Genomic DNA, 18,415 nt, shown 5'->3' with positions numbered 1-18,415 from the left:
TTGCAAACCTCTGGAAATCAGAACATTTTTACTCTCTTTGACTGTATCAGAAACTCATATAATTAATTAATTATGTATTAATTAATTAATTAAGCCATGTATTTCTGTAATCTAATATATGACAAAGCATTGTCAATATGTCTAAATATTGGTAGAAAATGATATTCATTGTAAGTGCCTGAAGTATTGTAGTATATAATTAAAATTGTTTTCACTCATAATTTTTCTCAAGAAAAACTTTCGTTTTTGGAGAAAAACATCAAACAATTGAAATATCTGTCATCGTAATCTATGTTTGATTGCTTTTGTAAATAAGATTGATAGCTTGATAGGTGAGAGGGAAAGAGGGACAGAGAAAGAGAGGGACAGAGATAATAAGAATCTTTTTTTTTTAAGCCCCATTTTTTCTATAGATTTTGTTTTCTATATATTTGCTTGCAAAGTCGCATCTAGAGCTATTCAATCCATGTCTGTACTCAACAGTACACTATTACTGAAGAAAAACAGTTCATTTGGATTTACTCTTAGTTGGGGGTGGTGAATCAATATTTGTAGAACAAAACTGAACTGAGTTGATAGGCCTTCTTCTGTAACTCCTTTATAGAGAGACTCTGAGTCATTTCTTGGGTCTAAGAGGTCTAAGTTTAAAAAGCTTAATGAATAGCAACAAGTGTATTTTCTAATGCCTTCTTTATCTTTGCTTTGTATTCCTACCTAACCACTGTCTTATAAACACTCTTTTAGCTTTGTTTATTAATCTCCCAAGTAGCAGTATCAGCAAATGGGGCCAACTCACAGATGGCAAGTTGGAACTTGGGCCAGACAGCTAACGTATTCATCCACTGCCTTCCAGAGTTAGTCAAATGTGTCCAGCTGGTTTAGCATAATAGGAGGTTTATTAATACAACATAGCATCATAATCAGTGAATTGAGACTAAATTTTCTTTCCATAGAAATTAAACTACACAGTCACACTGAGTGTTCTACAGAATCTATGGGGAAAAACATAACTAGTTTAAACTTAGGATTTCTCAGTATCTAACAGAAGCATATCCATCAACGGAAGCAGAATGTGTATTTGCCTTGTAACACATTTAACATTTTATTTTTCTTGAAAACTTTTCAATCAACAGTTAATAATACCTAATCAGTTCAGTTCAGTCGCTCAGTCATGCCCGGCTCTTTATGACCCCATGGTCTGCAGCACACCAGGCTCCCCTGTCCATCACCAACTCCCAGAGCTTGCTCAAGCTCATGTGCATCAAGTCGGTGATGCCATCTAACCATCTCATCTGCTGTCATCCCCTTCTCCTGCCTTCAATCTTTCCCAGCATCAGGGTCTTTCCAAATGAGTCAGTTCTTCACATCAGGTGGCCAAAGTATTAGAGTTTCCGCTTCAACATCTGTCCTTCCAATGAATATTCAGGACTGTGGTTGGATCTCCTTGCAGTCCAAGGGACTCTCAAGAGTCTTCTCCAACACCACGGTTTAAAAGCATCAATTCTTCGGCACTCAGCTTTCTTTATGGTCCAACTCTCACTTCCATACATGACTACTGGAAAAACCATAGCTTTAACTAGATGGACCTTTGTTGGCAAAGTAATGTCTCTGCTTTTTAATATGCTGTCTAGGTTGATCATAGTTTTTCTTCCAAGGAGCAAGCATCTTTTAATTAGGGCATTTGTAAATAGACAACCTAAAACCTATAAATCTAAGTGACTTGAATTTCACAGGGTATCAATATAAAGCCTAGAATGCAAAATTCACAAGTGCCATTAAAAAATTCACAAGTGCCATAACAACCTGTTTTAAATATTAATAAAAGGCTTGCCAACTTGCCACATATTTTACAGGGAATATCTTAGGCACTGTTATTGTCTAATTATGAAAATAACTCTGCTTCACATTGTTCCTACCAGCAGACATGCTCAGTGATGTGGAGAAGTGAGACAATTCTAAAGCTAAATTGAGCAAGTAAACAAACCACTTGCACTGAAATTATTTAAAGGAGTCCAGAACTTAAATTAGGTAGACAAATTTTTCAAATTTATCTCTCTGGATTTGGTCTCCAACATTATAATCTTCATTCATCTTAATTCTTTGAATAATTCATTAAAAGTATAAAAACCTAGAAATAATCCAAGGATAATGATAATTGACAATGATACCATTATTCTTGGTGTCCAATCAATATGTAAGAATGATGTTGTATTGTAAAGCACATAGTCTTTACGGTCAGTAGGGTATACCTAAGGGATGGTCTCTAGGAATTAAATATTACCTCTGCCAATTACTAGCTTGGGTTAGTTATTTAAATTCTATATTACACTCCAGTTAATAAACCCTGCTGCTGCTGCTGCTGCTAAGTTGCTTCAGTAGTGTCCAACTCTGTGAGACCCCATAGATGGCAGCCCACCAGGCTCCCCCCTATATAAGATTTGAACTGAATTTAGTGTTAAAGAGACTCTTGAGAGTCTCTTGGACAACACTGAATATTTATTTGAAAGACTGATGCTGAAGCTGAAGCTCCAATACTTTGGCCACCTGATGCAAAGAGCCGACTCATTGGAAAAGACCCTGATGCTGGGAAATATTGTTGGCAGGAGAAGAGGGTGGCAGAGGATGAGATGGTTTGATGGCATCACTGACTTATTGGACATGAGTCTGAGCAAACTCCACGAAATGGTGAAGGACAGGGAGGCCTGGCATGCTGCAATCCAGGGGTCACAAAGAGTGGGTCATGACTTAGCTACTGAACAACAGCTTCCAAGAATTCTTGCAAGGGTTATTTGATACAATATAAAGTTCTTAGAACCCTTGGCTGTAATAAAAACAATGACTCTTAGACATTATTACAATTATTTTACTAGTAATATTAGTGTTCAGATCCAGAAAGAAATGTATTTAAATCATATTTGTCCCTTACTAGCTTTGTAAACTTGAGAAAGTTGTTTAGCTGCTCTGACTGTCAGTTTCTTGGTTCTTCATAAGGCAATATATTGCCTTGTAGATATGCTATGAAGCTTAAACAGAGTGTTCCTTAGGAGCTTGTACTATACTGTAAGGCACCAATATAATTACTGGCATAGCATTTAATAAGTGCTAGCTATTTTTATTGTTGCCTATTATTTTTACATAATGTTAATAATTATAATGTTAATATTATAAAGGCTTTGAGGAGAAATTCAAAAGTATGTATGCTAAGGCTTTTTCAACCTGATTAGAACATCAAGACATACAGAGTAGACTTAGCAACAAACTATCCAAATATTCAGACATTTTTGATAACTCATGTGTGTCAATAATGAAATTGGTCCTTCCCTATAATATATGGTTAATTATTTCTTTTAAAAATCTACACATGATGTGGTCCTAATATATTATGAATATTATTAATATAAGCAAATATATACTTTAAAGGAATGAGATATGATGTTATTAAAACTATACAATCATTTTTATTGTCAACAAATTATTGTTACTAATATATAAATACATTATAAATGGGGGGAAAGCAATGTGACTGAATATGCCTCCTGCCTTTCAGTCTTTAGCATTTTGTGACATAGTAATATAAAGGTCTAATTCTTTTTTCATTTTTTTTATTCCTAATTTTTATGGCTTTCATAGCTGAAAAAGATTTATAAATCCAAATTGTAGAAAGGCATCATAAAGTGCAATATAACAAAGTATTAGACAAGATTTTTAAGTTTTTCACCACTTATGAATAGTTTATGTCAAGTTACATCTTGTAAATTTCCTTCTTCTCTGATGATTCAGTTGGTTGTGTTTCAACCTAACTGAAACATTGCACTTTTAGATATGTTAAAACAAGGTCTTCAAAAACCCCCAGAATATCATTTGTGTAAATATTAAGAAGGTTAAAATTTTATTTCTGAGGCATTAGAGCCTGCATATATGAGTGTTTTTTATAGGTGGTATACAGCATCTTTGGCAGCAACATTAGAAAAGGACAGAAACATTTCTAAGCATCTATTTTCCAGATACTTACTCTCTCTACAGTAAGAATTTCTTTCAAAAAGCATTTATTGTCTTGCCTATTGTTGAAATATCACTTTTACCTTGAAAGGATGAATGAAAGTGTTTACTTATTTAAAGCTTTGATAAGTAGCAGCTTCCAGACAACCACTTCTACTAGAAAAAAAAAAATCAGCAAATTTGCGACTGTTTTCTTTTGTAAGACAAAAACATAATTTGCCTTTATGGTCAACAACTCTTTGCAGTACATTGCCAAAAGACATTATAGCCAATTCTCACTTTATTACATAGTATTATACAGATTTTATTTTTAAATTTTTATTTTTAACACAGCCGTATGATATCATCCCACAAAATGCAAAATGTTTTATGTTAAAATGGAAACCATCCAATGAGAACACTACTGTCAACATTTCTGTTGTATGAAGTGTTCATCTTTCCTGGGATAATTTTCTTATTTAAGCTGAGGCAGAGTGAGCACTGTATAAGGCAGAGACTCAGTAAGGCAGGATGAAGAGGTGGTTAGTTATTCATTTATTGAATATTACAAAGCTTAATTTCTTCCTTATATTTATATTTAAAATAAATATATACTTTAACTCTATTTTCTCCCTGGCCCCAATGGATCATCTTATATATTCCTGGGCTTGTGGCTCCCACTTTGGAAACTGCTGCAAAGATTACATCAAACTTTGGATGTAATATATGTAGGAAAATCAGCAAAAGCTGGACTGGTAATAAAAAGCTAGTCCATTGATGGGATCAGGAGGAAATAGCTTTTTGTAGCTCCCATAGATTATAAAATATTTTCACTGTTTCAGAAAGCTGTTTTGGAGTGAGAAGGCCAAGGACAAGCAAAGATTTACTTTGTTGCCCTTGGTACAACATTCTAAAATTCTGAAGAAAAACAACCTTTATTTTAATCTAGAATATCATAAAAGGAATAATTGTCCTTCCTCAATTAGTCTAATAAAAATAGATCTCCAAACATAATAATAATATTTGTTGAGAAATAGAAATAGCCATGTCAAGCATTGTACTGTTTCATAAGGTTTATTTCATTTAATTTTTAAAATAAATCTATAATGTAGGCTTTCATAGGGTGACGTAAATAATCTAAGGTTATAGGGTTGATAAGGAGTAAAGCTGTGGTGTGAGTCTAAGCACTCAGAGTGGTGCCATGATTCTGATGACGGCACATATTCTGCATGGCAAGGATACAAGTGGTGTGAGAAGACACAGGTGCACACCCTGAGTACAATATTTAGGGGAAGGTGGTATGTCAGAAAACTCAATTGTCTAGATAAATAATATTCTAATATACTTTTTTCCAAAAACTGAAATTAATGCAAAAATTCATGGTGAACACAATGTTAAAATTTTAAAGACAAGATCACTATTTCTGATTTTTCATTTTGCCTAATGTTCCTCTGTGGTTCTGTATGACATTTTATTTAAAACTGTGATAGCTAATCATTATGGATTTTTTGCATTTTTTTAAACAGTTCCTTTATAAATGCTTGAAGCACTTCTTTTGACACTTGTTGGAACCATTACTAACTGATACAACTAATTAATCAGAATCTCTGAGGGTGTGGAACAGGAAGCTAAATATTTTGAGAATTCCTGAGTTAGATTTTGCAAATACTAATCCATGATTCTTTCTCCTGCTTTGTTTTCTGGTGGTGATGTCAGATAAATTAACCAGTAGGGCACAATGATTTCATTACACAAACCCGTTGCAGGAACATGATCTATCTTAACTTGTCTGTCTTGAATTTTAGAGTAACAATGATAAGTGACAGCCCTTAAAGATATAGAAATTATTATGTATATATTTCTTGGACATAGAATTGTTGGGGGCACATAGTAAGCATTTATTAAAACACAGCACTTTTTTTATTAGATGGCATTTATTTTTCCTTCTTGATATATTTTTATTGAGAGATAAGGAAATTGGCATAGGATAATTAAGACCTGAAACATTGTATTGGAACTTCTAATGCTGAAGAAAATGAAGACAGCCATAGCAAGTTATTAATAAGCAAAAATGGTATGTTCTATAAAACTAGTATGATCTAGAGTTGCCTTCAATCATGGCTACTACAAAGACTGCACACCTTTCACTACTGTCTGCTCAATGTTATATTCCAAGTTTCACACTTTAAAGAGCACCTCAGTTTCTAAGAGGCACCCTGGACACAGAGAAAAAGAAAAAGGGAAAGGCATAGATTTCTGTTACAAACAGAAGTGGATGCAACCTAGGGGGAAATACTTGATGTCTCTGAAAATCAATTTCCCTACAGAAAAAGCAATGATTATCTGAGTGTTTTTATATTTCATTGTGCCTTATGGGGTTATATTTTCCTAACCTATAGCTTATAGAGCTTGGTTAGTTATATATTTTTTAGAACAAAAGCATAACCTTTGCTTGGTTATTGCTAACTACAAGATACTGCAGTTTCAGCTAATGAGGATAGAATCCTAATGAGAAAAAGAAAACTAAACAAAGAGGAGCAATTTAATTTGATCTTCTCCTAAGCATATTAATCCAGACTCCATCCTAATATGTGAGTAAACAATATGATTAAAAGCAAATCTAGCAAGCACATTACTAATGTTCAACATCAGTCACTCTTTTTGGTACACATTTGTTGGGAAATTTACAGCCACCTCATAACAAACAGGGGCTTCCCAGGTAGCTCAGATGGTAAAGAATCTGCCTGCGATGCAGGAGACCCAGGTTTGATCCCTGGGTTGGAAATATCTCCTGGAGAAGGGAAAGGCTAACCACTCCAGTATTCTGGCCTGGAAGATTCCATGCACAGAGGAATCTGGCCAGCTACAGTCCATGGGGTCTCAAGGAGTCCAACACAACTAAAAGCCTAACACTTTAACATTCATAACAAAGAAGATATCAAGGAACCAATTACTACACATTTGTGGAACCCAATTATGTGTCTTATTCTGTCTTTTCTCTTTTTGACTTATCCTAACCAAATACATTTAACGAAATAACTAAATAAACTGTCCTCGATATCACATTATTCAGTTGCTTTATGTTGAAGTATACAAGCAACTGTCTTAGTGACATGGTTGCCTACAGAGGTCCGTCTAGTCAAGGCTATGGTTTTTCCAGTGGTCATGTATGGATGTGAGAGTTGGACTATAAACAAAGCACTGAAGAATTGATGGTTTTGAACTGTGGTGTTGGAGAAGACTCTTGAGAGTCCTTTGGACAGCAAGGAGATCCAGCCAGTCCATTCTAAAGGAGACAGGTCCTGGGTGTTCTTTGGAAGGAATGATGCTAGAGCTGAATCTCCAGTACATTGGCCACCCCATCGAAGAGTTGACTCATTGGAAAAGACTCTGATGCTGGGAGGGATTGGGGGTAGGAGGAGAAGGGGACGACAGAGGATGAGATGGCTGGATGGCATCACCGACTTGATGGATGTGAATTTGGGTGAATTCCGGGAAATGGTGATGGACAGAGAGGCCTGGCATGCTGCAATTCATGGGGTCCCAAAGAGTCAGACACGACTGAGCAACTGAAATGAACTGAACTGAACTGATGCTTGGAGAGACAACAGTTTTAGCTGACACATAATATAACTGTGTTGTATATGATTCCATGATCAAGATTTATTTCAGCTGCCTGTTGCTGCCATTAAAACAATCAAACAAAACAAAACAAAACAAAAACAGAAAAGACCTTAGTGGTGTAAAAATAATTTATTATTTGTCATGGTTCTGAGCATTGTTTAGGCTAAATTCGGCAGGCCAAATTTAAGTCACAATCACCTGGGGAATCAGGTGGGGCTGAAAAGACCAACTTGCGTCTTATCTACCACAGTATTCCTACATGTAACCTCTTTATATATACTTGAACGGTTCTATGAAGACCTACAAGACCTTTTAGAACTAACACCTTAAAAAGATGTCCTTTTCATTATAGGGGACTGGAATGCAAAAGTAGGAAGTCAAGAAACACCTGGAGTAACAGGCAAATTTGGCCTTGGAATGTGGAATGAAGCAGGGCAAAGACTAATAGAGTTTTGCCAAGAAAATGCACTGGTCATAGCAAACACCCTCTTCCAACAACACAAGAGAAGACTCTACACATGGACATCACCAGATGGTCAACACTGAAATCAGATTGATTATATTCTATGCAGCCAAAAATGGAGAAGCTCTATACAGTCAACAAAAACAAGACTGAGAGCTGACTGTGGCTCAGATCATGAACTCCTTATTACCAAATTCAGACTCAAATTGAAGATAGTAGGGAAAACCGCTAGACCATTAAGGTAGGACCTCAATCAAATCCCTTATGACTGTACAGTGGAAGTGAGAAATAGATTTAAGGTCCTAGATCTGATAGACAGAGTGCCTGATGAACTATGGAATGAGATTCATGACATTGTACAGGAGACAGGGATCAAGACAATTCCCATGGAAAAGAAATGCAAAAAAGCAAAATGGCTGTCTGAGGAGGCCTTACAAATAGCTGTGAAAAGAAGAGAGGTGAAAAGCAAAGGAGAAAAGGAAAGATATAAGCATCTGAATGCAGAGTTCCAAAGAATAGCAAGAAGAGATAAGAAAGCCTTCTTCAGTGATCAATGCAAAGAAATAGAGGAAAACAACAGAAAGGGAAAGACTAGAGATCTCTTCAAGAAAATTAGAGATACCAAGGGAACATTTCATGCAAAGATGGGCTCGATAAAGGACAGAAATGGTCTGGACCTAACAGAAGCAGAAGATATTAAGAAGAGGTGGCAAGAATACACAGAAGAAGTGTACAAAAAAGATCTTCACGACCCAGATAATCACGATGGTGTGATCACTAATCTAGAGCCAGACATCCTGAAATACGAAATCAAGTGGGCCTTAGAAAGCATCACTACGAACAAAGCTAGTGGAGGTGATGGAATTCCAGTTGAGCTGTTTCAAATCCTGAAAGATGATGCTGTGAAAGTGCTGCACTCAATATGCCAGCAAATTTGGAAAAGTCAGCAGTGGCCACAGGATTGGAAAAGGTCCATTTTCATTCCAATCCCAAAGAAAGGCAATGCCAGAGACTGCTCAAACTACCTCACAACTGCACTCATCTCACATACTAGTAAAGTAATGCTCAAAATTCTCCAAGCCAGGGTTCAGCAATACATGAACCGTGAACTTCCAGATGTTCAAGCCGGTTTTAGAAAAGGCAGAAGAACCAGAGATCAAATTGCCAACATCTGCTGGATCATGGAAAAAGCAAGAGAGTTCCAGAAAAACATCTATTTCTGCTTTATTGACTATGGCAAAGCCTTTGACTGTGTGCATCACAATAAACTGTGGAAAATTCTGAAAGAGATGGGAATACCAGAGCACCTGACCTGCCTCTTGAGAAATCTGTATGCAGGTCAGGAAGCAATAGTTAGAACTGGACATGGAACAACAGACTGGTTCCAAATAGGAAAAGGAGTACGTGAAGGCTGTCTATTGTCACCCTGCTTATTTAACTTATATGCAGAGTGCATCATGAGAAATGCTGGACTGGAAGAAACACGAGCTGGAATCAAGATTGCTGGGAGAAATATCAGTCACATCAGATATGCAGATGACTCCACCCTTATGGCAGCAAGTGAAGAGGAGCTAAAAACCCTCTTGATGAAAGTGAAAGAGGAGAGTGAAAAAGTTGGCTTACAGCTCAACATGCAGTAAAAGAAGATCATGGCATCTGGTCCCATCACTTCGTGGGCAATAGATGGGGAAACAGTGGAAACAGTGTCAGACTTTATTTTTTGGGGCTCCAAAATCACTGCAGATGGTGATTGCAGCCATGAGATTAAAAGACACTTACTCCTTGGAAGAAAAGTTATGACCAACCTAGATAGCATATTCAAAAGCAGAGACATTACTTTGCTGACTAAGGTCCGTCTAGTCAAGGCTATGGTTTTTCCTGTGGTCATGTATGTATTTGAGAGTTGGACTGTGAGGAAGGCTGAATGCCGAAGAATTGATGCTTTTGAACTGTGGTGTTGGAGAAGACTCTTGAGAATCCCTTGGACTGCAACGAGATCCAACCAGTCCATTCTGAAGATCAGCCCTGGGATTTCTTTGGAAGGAATGATGCTAAAGCTGAAACTCCAGTACTTTGGCCACCTCATGCAAAGAGTTGACTCATTGGAAAAGACATTGATGCTGGGAGGGATTGGGGGCAGGAGAAGGGGACGACCCAGGATGAGATGGCTGGATGGCCATTCACTCTATGGACGTGAATCTGAGTGAACTCTGGGAGTTGGTGATGGACAGGGAGGCCTGGCGTGCTGCGATTCATGGGGTCACAAAGAGTTGGACACGACTGAGCGACTGAACTGAACTGAACTAATGACTGTCCCCAAGAAGCAGAAAGCATACATCAGTCTTCTTAACACCTGTGGTAAGAATGTAGTTGCATTCAAGCAAATAATACCAGACCAGTTTCAAGAAGAGAGGAAATAGACTCAACCTCTTGTTGAGAAGAGTGTCATGCATGTACAAGGGTGGAAGGAATGCTGATACTCAGTTTCAGAGGCCACCTAGCTCTGTGTTCTGCCACAGCAATTCACATTTCCCAAAATTGCAAAATACATTCACCTCTCCCCAGAGAGCCACAGCCCATTATTAAATCAGTTCCAAGTCAAGGATCCTGTCATCTAAATCAAGCCCATATGTGGATAAGACTCCTGAGGGTCATTTGTTCAGATGTAAGAACTTAGGTGTCATATCCAATATAAAATATGTGATATTGGATTTGTGACTGAGTATTTGGCAGAGGCCTGAATGGTGATGAAGTGATTGTTAACGAAGATTGCTATGAGAGACTGGAGAAGTATTTTAAGTATTGGCAGAAAAATTAAGTTGATTGTTTGAGGTTACTTAAAGGATAGAAGTACCTAATGAACTCTGTATATGGTTTGCAAGATTTCCTGGCAACATTTTGAAAACATTTTTTTCAGTTATGAGACATGATTATAAGAGATAAAAGAATTAAAGGAGGAACTTTTCTGTGTTCAAAAGAACCAAGAAGAAATATTTTCAACCAGATTTTGCTAGGTTGAAAAATAACACTCTTTCTCATTTCTAGTTACTCAAACCTACAAAAGATTCTCAATATAAGAAATAGCTTCAGAACAAAGATCAAATTGAAGCTTTGACAGCAAAATGTGAACTCAGAGTTAAGATCAAATCAATGGTATAACTTTAATACTGCTTGTTAAGAACACTGAGAGATTTAAGTCAGTGCCTTGTAGACCCTTTTGGCCAAACAAAAGCCTTCAAAGAATGTAAAAAATATTACCCCAGAGCATCCTGAATCTCAACCCATAGTAGAGAGTGGCCTAAAAAGACCTGTGGTTGTGGCAATGTTTTTAGTGTAGTGGATTATAATTTGATACCTTGGAAACACACAGTGTTTTTAAGGTAGTTGAATTAGATTGGATGAAAATGGAGAAAGAAAGTTTAAAATGAAGAGGCTTTTACGTCTTCAATTTTGTATTGGCAGGATGAAGGCTGAAAATGCCATTCAGCTATAAATATAGGCCATTTCTTATGCAAAAAGATGATCTGAAAGACAGAGGCAAAACTTAAGGATGGAGCTTTAGTCAGTCAGTTCAGTCACTCAGTCATGTTTGACTCTTTGTGACCGCATGGACTGCAGCGCGCCAGTCTTTTCTGTCCATCACCAACTCCAGGAGCTTACTAAATCTCGTGTCCATCAAGTTGGTGATCCCATCCAACCATCTCATCCTCTGTCGTCTCTTCTCCTCATGCCTTCCATCTTTCCCAGCATCACCGTCTTTTGCAATGAGTCAGTTTGCACCAGGTGGCCAAAGTATTGGAGTTTCAGCTTCAGCATCAGTCATTCCAATGAATATTCCAGGCTGATTTCCTTTAGGATTGACTGGTTTGATCTCCTTGCAGTCCAAGGGACTCTCAAGAGTCTTCTCCAACCCCACAGTTCAAAAGCATCAATTCTTTGGCACTTAGCTTTCTTTATAGGTTTAAGAATGGAGCTTAGAGACATAGAAAATCACTCCCAGGGTACTGACTGGATCCTAATCAAATAATTTTTTTTTGTTCTAAAGTAAGATCTCTGAGAACAGAGGCTTTGCCATTGTGGGGTGAATCAGTCTTTTATTTATTTCTATATCTTTACAAAGATTTAATGTACATTTATTCTTAACTGGTGGAACATATAATATAGATATTTCAGACTGAATAAATAATATTTGTTAAACCAAAAAAAAGAAAAAAGGAAGAATTTATATCAAGTTTTAGCTACACTGTTTGAAATACAAATATGCAGATTTTATTACTGAAAAAAATCTCAACTGCATTTCTTCATCAGAATCTTCAAATGAATCTAGAACTTTTTCACCAAAACAAAACACAGAAAAAAAAAAAAACTCTGTTAATGGGCTGCTAGGACATCAAAGACTTTTTACAGAGACCTATACAAAATCGTACCGAGGAACAATATCTGGCAAGAGATTAAATAGCTGTGTCTCTCTTTGTGTAGGTCACCAACTTGTTAACTCATCATACTATAAAAGGGTAGTTGGAAGGGGGACCAAACTGGGACATCCAAGGGTATGTGCAACGTACAATGTCATTCACATATACACGTGGCAATGCAGCAGCTGCAGCTAATGGTTAAAACCAATTATAAGAGGTGATCTCAGGGTTATTCATACAGTCAAAGAGGAGAGAAAGAGGTCAGGGTGTTGTAGGTTTGCACATGATACTTTGAGGGAAAAGCTTTTCTTTTTCTCCTCAACATTTAATTAAAAATATTTTTAAAAACTACGGCTTGCTGCTTACCCAGTGTTTTCTCTTGTTTATTCTGCAAGTGAAATGGTTGCAAACTGTAGCCAGAGGGTGGGTTGTGGCAAATTGTCTGCAAATATTGCCATAAACAATTTCTCCCATTCCAGATGTTTATGATGCTCCCACAATAAGAGGTGGAGCCTATTTCCCCTACCCTGAATCTGAAATAGCCTTGTGACTTGCCTTGCCCAATGAAGTATAGCAGAAGTTCTTTGACTTTTCAGTTCAGGCTTTAAGCAAATTGGAAACTGACACTCTCTCTGAGAGCCCTGAACCCCTATACAAGAAGTCCAACTCTTCTGTTGAAGAGACATGTGGAGAAGGGTGGAAGTGGTGGTGAGTTCCATACATTCTGTCTGAGTTCCTGGCTGAAAGCAACCAGGTAATTACTCCAGCTGACCCCTACATGAACCCAGGTCAATCCAAAGAAGCATGAAAAATCTAAAAAGAAAACTAAACTATTTTTTTGATTCAAAAGCTACGGTATTCATTTGTATTGATATGTAGCAAATTACTACAAATTGAGAGGCTTAAACATATATTGAGTTTTTCTGTTCCCTGGGTCAGGAGTCAGGTCATGACCTTGCTGAGTCCTCTGCAGAGGATCTCACAAGGCTACAATTAAGGTGTCAGACCATCCAAGCCTTGACCAGTAAGAATCCACTTTCAGACCCCTTTGGGTTGTTGACAGAACTCATTTCCTTGCAGCTGTATATCTGAGGCTTCTGATTGATTATTAGCTAGAGACATCTCTCACAAGTCCTAGAGGCCCCCCAGAGTTCCCTGAAACATGGCCTTCTCCTTTGGCAGTTCTGAAATTGGCTATTATTTCTTGCTCTAATCTGCTAAGACAGAGTCTTATATAATGTACATGAACCAAAGGTGATATCACATCACTTCTGCTATATAATGTAACCTAATCAAGAGAGTGATAGCTCATTGCCTTTGCCACATACTGTTAGAAGTCACAGATTCCACCTGCACTTAATGGGAGGGGATTACACAAGAGTAGTTGCTGGTCACCTTAGATGTGTCTTCCACAGCCATTGTATTAGATAACTTGAAAAGCAGCTATAGGTAGTAAAAATCCTTCTCTTCAGCAGCAACCCTTCGAGTAAAATTTGTCATTTTTAGTCATTCAAGTAAAGACCCTAGTCAGAGAAACCACTCTATTAGCTGTTTTAAAAAATTAAAGAAGCATCTTTTTAACAGAAATCTTGGCTACGATATATAAGTAGAGACTGCTCCCCATCAACATCAGCAGGTGAGAAGTACCAACTCTAGAAAATCTTTAGGTCTGACAGGCGTTGAGCTCAGGCTGAGCAGTGTTCTATCTATATTCTGCTTTCAGATTCAAGATTCGGGCACATTCTTTTAAAGCCAGGACCATATTGGGAGAATACATCATTTCAAATCTCAAGAAGGAAGTTCAGAAAAAATTATAGTAATCCACATCATCTGACATTAGATAACCTTGAAAGCTAAAAGCCAAGGGTTGTGACAAGTTATATCATAGGGCTCTTTGAACGCTACAACTTTTATACTAATATGGAACCACTTCAAGTGGAGATAGAAAAAATCTGGATCAGACTGATTCTCTCACATGTAAAGATAAGTTCCAGGGAATGCTTTCATCAAAGGACTGTTTGCAAAGAAGGCAGGATCAACATGCATCTTTCAGGTTCAGATTATAAAACAGCATGCTGTTGCAAGAACTCTGCTGCAGAGGTTGCTTCATGGCAAACAGTAACTATAACTTATATGTTTAAACTCTGTACAATAACATTAGATAAAAGACTCTTTATGTGCATTACTCAGTTAGCACTCAAAACAATGCCATTTAAAGAAATAATGGGGAAAAGTGAGTCTAAGAGAGTTTTTAAAAATGCCAAATTTATGCAGCTGGAAGTCACAGAGCTGTGACTCGAACTTCATTCATTTTCATCAGGCTCCAAAGCCCATATGGTTTTTTTCCATTATGATGAACTATTTATTTACTTATCCTCACAAGTAGCTGATGACAAAACTTTTGGGAAGGATTTTATTTTATCGCTGCAATCTAAGGTTTCCTCTTATTGGAAACTGATAATAGAGATAAGGAATAGATTTTCCATGGTTCCCTTCAAAGAACTGAGATTATAGATGGCAGTGATACTTTCATTCCAAATGCATCACATCACTGATATCTGGAAATGTACTTTTTGTTTTTAAGTCAAAAAGTAAAGTTTGATTATCTAAACTAAATAAGAAGACCTTGACCCCATCAGCATAGCTGGATGATTTTACCAATTGTAGTGGTAATAAAAATCAGTGGCATTCTAAACACAGAGGACTGAAAAGAAGAATCAAATAAATTGAGTTTTAGAAAAGTAATTCTAAGTTTATGAAAAACAAAATCAATCAGTTGGAGAAGAAATGTGCAGTGAAGGAATCATCACTTCTATTCTCATAAATAAAGTGTGAAAAGTCTCTTACTGCTGATGAGAGGAAAGTTGCTATGCTTCACACTGCAAAACTTCATAGAACTGCTGAACTTCAATCAGACTAGCTACAGACAGCTACGAAAACTCAAGAATACAGTAATTCTTCTAGGATCACCACAGGAGCCAGAATAAAGAAGAAAGGAGTTTACACCCTCCAGTTTGACCTAGATGTAGCTTCAAAATAGGCTTAACAATCCACTCATTCATTTGTTTTTGTCATGCATCGGTATTACAATTCCTACTATGCGCCACCTGTATTGAGACAAGCACTAGGGATACAATGGTAAGCAAGACACACCTGGTTTCTGCTTCATATAGCTCACGGTATGAGGGAGCTGAAAAAGAGGACAAGTGAACAGCCATTTGCAGTACAGTGAAACAGGTCAAGTGCTGTGCTGTATGAACCACAGAGGGAGAGAAGATATACGTCAGTGAAGGATTCCTGCAAGAAATCACACATATGGTGAAACCGAGTAATGAGTAGTAGATGGCTAGGTTGAGAAGACTTGGGAAGACAGTTTTAGAAATGATTTCTGTGAAGACTTAGTGGTGAGGGAAAGTGAGATAGATTGGAGAAGTATAATGAATTATAACCTGGTGGAGCCCAAGTATAAAGGAGTCAGTAACCAGAGGTGATGCTGGAGTAGTAGGCCAGAGCAAGTGTGTCTTGTGAGACTTCTCAAGGCAATGGGAAGGAGTTTGCATAATGGAAAGCACTGAGGGGAAGAGAAATGCTCAGATTATTTCTGACTACTGTTTAGAAAATCAATTAGGGTTGCCAACATGCACTGAGACTAGTACTGTAGCTGTTGCATTATAGAATCAATAGGACTTGATGATTTACTATAGAACTGATGTGGAGGAGGAATCAAGAAGCCCCTTTACTAGATCACTGGATTAACCAAAGATGTGGATGGCAGGACTAGTGAATGCATAGGAAATCCAGGAGGAGGAGCAGGCTTGGGGATTAAGGATAGGGTGAGGTAATGGGCTCAATTAGGGCAAGAAAAGAAATGTGAGGGTATACTGAGAACCACTGTAATAGGAGTTCAGTATGTTTATTGTTTCTTTTGAATGGCACTATGGCTTTTAAGAAATTAAATGTTTTAAAATGTTTAATGTTATCAACATTACTTCTATTTCTGCTGTTATAGACCATCCTCAATTTATGATGATTCAACAGAATAATTTTTTGACTTTACAATGGTACAGAGGTAATATACATTTAATAGAAACCATACCTCGAATTTTGTATTTTCTTTTTTCCTGGGCTAGCAATATGCAGTACAATACACTTTCATGGTGCTGGTCAGCGGCAGCTCCCTTCAGCCTCATGATTGCAAGTGTAAACAACTGATTTAGGCTTACAGCCATTCTGTTTTTCACTTTCTGTATGATATTCAATAAATTACATGAGATACCCAACATTTTAATATAAAATAGGCTTTGTGTTAGCTGTAGCCTAATGTAAATGTGCAAGCATGTTTGAGGTAGGGAAAGCTAAGCTATGATGTTTGGTAAATTAAGCATGTTACATCCATTTTCAATTTATGATGGTTTTATCATGATGTAACCCCATCACAAGTAGAGGAAGATCTGTATGGTTATCATGACCATAGCCTGCAGTTTTGAACATCTCCAAAGTGCTAGGCTGTGTACTAATGAATTATATGACTTCAATATTTATGGTCATCCTATGGGGTAGGCACTATGAAAAAACCAAGGCTTAGAGAGATTATATAACTTACCTAATGTCACACACATAATAGAGCAAGGACTTGAATCCTGTCTGTTGTCAAACTCTGTGTTCATAAAGGCTAACTTTGTAGTTAGAAGAAGAAAAATCCATTTAGGAAGAAAACAGATATTGATGTAGTCGCTGTTAAGTTCCAAATGCCACTTCTACAGAGAAAAACATAACATCAAGCCCACCTTAAAGAGCATACACTTTAGTGAAAGAGGCAGAGAGCAAGCATATACTATTTCATGAAGTCTGTGAAAATTGCTTTGTGGGGACTAGGTCAGTGGCTGTGAAGAAACAACAGACAAGAGGCTTTTATCAAAGTGAAATAAGGGAAGGTGAAATAAGTGAAGTAAGTAAGGCCAGGAAATTCTTCTAAAAAGTGAATGTCATAGAAACAATATAGAGCACAGTACTTTGTATGGATCTGGCAGAATTTTAGAATCACAAAATCACACCGTGATATGGGAATGGTAAGGAATATAGCTGAAGATAATCAGAAGTCAGAAAATTAAAAGATTGACTGCCAGAGTAAGATGTTTTGGTTTTACTGTAGAATTAAATATTAGAAAAATTTTGAATGAAGGAATGACATTATTAGATTTATATATCTAGACAGATCATTCCAGTAGCCAAATAAATTTGTAAGGTATATGGTGTAGAGACCCTGTTCACAGAGTTTGCATACTAGCTCGAATATGGTCACAGAAGTGTTTACCCACAATAATGGAAAACAAAACAAGACATATATGCAGCAAGCAAAACTTTGAATGTGAATATTTTCAAATGCGACAAAAATTCTCCAGCTTCTCATAGTACTCACTACTCCAGAGTTTTTTAGAGCTGTCTGCTTCACTTATTTATGTTACCAAGCTGGTCCCTTAATTAACATTTATGGTAGTGAGAAATGAAATGATAAAGATCTAAATTTAGGATTAAAGCAGCAAAAAGACTACAGATAGGTTAAAGATATCAAATACAGAAATTGAAGTCCAAAGAATTGAGACAGGGAATAAAATTCATGAATCACCACAAATGATAAGAGACAAGTTCAAGGTGGATGAGTTCACCCTCTGAGGCTTTGCAGTCTGGCTAGAAAAGGAGAGCAAGGATGGAAGCGAGAGAAACACTGACTTTAAAGGGTGGATTTAGGAAGAGTAGTTCACAAAGGAGACTTTGAGGGTGAGCAGGTGTGCGGTCTCTGTCTCTGTTCTCACATCTGTGCAATTTGACTGGGAATAATGATTTAGAAAAAAAAAATAATAAGAGAAAAGGAAATGACTCCACATATACCAGCAATGTTCATAGATTATTGTAGAGTTTCTATCAGCTCATTTCA

The sequence above is a fragment of the Budorcas taxicolor genome, chromosome 3 (genome assembly GCF_023091745.1).
Source record: "Budorcas taxicolor isolate Tak-1 chromosome 3, Takin1.1, whole genome shotgun sequence".
Lineage (NCBI taxonomy): Eukaryota > Metazoa > Chordata > Mammalia > Artiodactyla > Bovidae > Budorcas > Budorcas taxicolor.
The sequence above is the reverse complement of the archived record's forward strand: the minus strand, read 5'-3'. Positions refer to the sequence as shown.